General features: G+C 41.1%; 1 pseudogene across 1 annotated transcript; it reads right to left on the minus strand.

The window, feature by feature from the left end:
• Window positions 1-555: 555 nt before the first annotated feature.
• On the minus strand, window positions 556-1,520 carry LOC307072713 (trace amine-associated receptor 1-like; annotated as a pseudogene). Its single transcript has one exon. The product of its transcript is annotated as a trace amine-associated receptor 1-like (transcript).
• Between the last annotated feature and the right edge of the window lie 652 nt (window positions 1,521-2,172).

Below are 2,172 nucleotides of genomic sequence, written 5' to 3' on the forward strand. Positions count from 1 at the left end.
GAATGAATTGTATTACAATGAAAAAAAGTTACATAACAAACAAACACACACACACACACACACACACACACACACACACACACACACACACACATTTATGTATCACAGTAGGCGTTGATCAATTGTAGATTTTGAGTTAGTTTGCTTGTTTTGGAATTTTTATGTGAAATATTCATAAGCAAGATAAAATGTTGTGGGGAGGATTTTTTTTAATAAAGGTTTTGTAAACTTTATATATACATACATTGCATGGCCGACAACATAAACATTTTTAAAGACACTTGCCCTTTTGGAACTACTGTAGATAAAAAACAATGTTAAAGGACTTCCCCAGTCAGAGTCAAAAATACCATCAGGATAAATACTACCACAATCAATAGTAAACAGTATTTTGTGACTTTTTTCAGTATTCCATGACAAAAAATAAAGTAGTGATTTAAATGATGAATAACCAGAGATAATGGGGATAATTCATTTGAATTTCCAACCATAAGTAAATAAGCCTTTCTTTTCAGGGCCCCACATTTTCTGGGAGGCTGCAACATGAAACCACTTTCATTCTGAGAACAGTTTTGTGTCCGACATGTCAGACCGAAAGATGCGACCAGAAACCATTACTTGAAACACCTTCCTGAACCAACTGTAGAAGAAGGCGTACACAAACGGGTTGATGGTAGAATTCAGATACCCCAGCCACAAAAATGTTTCAATCATGGCAGGTGGAACGGAGTAACCGATGAAGGGGTCGATGATGTTACAGATGAAGAACGGCGTCCAGAAGGACAGAAACACGCCCATGATGAAGGCCAGCGTACTGGTGGCTTTCCTCTGGTGCTTGTCCACCTTGGAGGAGCTGGTGTTCTGTAGGCCAATGGTGCGCACTTGTCTCTGGGCCACCATGAAGGTCTTCAGGTAGATGGCCAGCATGATGACGGGGAAATCCCGGGAAGATAGAAGGAGAGAAGAGATGAGACGGTGCTAGACATCATAGTATGAAACAAAAAGCATCTTCCTTCACACACTACATTGTGATGGTACATCTCAATTCCTGATATATCCAGCTGCCGGAAGAACATCCCGAAGCCAATCACAGCCGAAACACACCATGTGACCAGGATCATGATGACTGCTGTGTGAACCGTTATCTTACGGGGGTAGAGCATGGGGTGGCAGACGGCGTGATAGAGGTCAATGGATATAAAGGACAGGTTCAAGATGGACGCGGTGCACAGCAAGACGGCTGAACTGTTGCGAGAACAGCAGTTCTCGACGGACTCAATCATTCCAGGGAGCATGACCAGAACCCCCAGGAGGAGGTTGGTTACGGCTAGGGAGAGTGTCAGGTAGTTGGGAGGTGTATGGAGTTGTTTGAAGTGAGCGATGGCCACGATCACAAAGAGGTTTCCCAGCACCGTGAGGACCACCGCAGACCCCAGGGCCTAGTAGAGGACAGGGCGGAAAGCAACAGGGTAGACCGTCCTCACACAGGAGCCATTCCCGTAGCAGAACTCCGGCTCCATCGACCTGGGAGGGGGGAGGGGTGGGCAGTGGAATGGAAGGGTGGGGAAGAGACAAGGTTTAGGTCATTCTTTCCGCAAGCTGAAATCAACATTATGGTTTCACATAGATGTTTGGGGTGATGGGTGGGGGGTTATAATTGTCAATTAATTTAACAGGAAAATCTTTCGTAGACTAGACCATAAATAATATTATAAATAATATTATTCATTAAAATATATATTATAATATATATTTATTTTTTTATCGATTAATCAGTGAAGAATGACCAATGCTCTACTGTTAATAATATCTTGGCACAACGTATTTCATTTTGCCATGACAACAAGTTATTATCAGCTTATTCACACCCAACAAATGTGCTTACACAAGTTGCTAAATATTCCTCATTCAGAGAGTTCAAGTAAAAGTCATGCTACTGTCCTTAATTATAAACAACTACAACATGACGTAAGAGATTCATGAACTCTGCAAAAGCATTGTTGCATTACTTTTTTTGACTGGTGGACTGGTTTTACAGTCCCTGCATATTTAATTTTGTCACTTTAATCATTTTAGCAGAAAATGTATTCATTAAAATAGACTTCTCTATTTTTCATCTTTCGACTATAGGATAGGTTTCATCATATAACAAAAATCATTCAAATCAATATG

This window comes from Pollachius pollachius, assembly GCF_949987615.1.
Source record: "Pollachius pollachius genome assembly, chromosome: 3".
Taxonomy (NCBI): domain Eukaryota; kingdom Metazoa; phylum Chordata; class Actinopteri; order Gadiformes; family Gadidae; genus Pollachius; species Pollachius pollachius.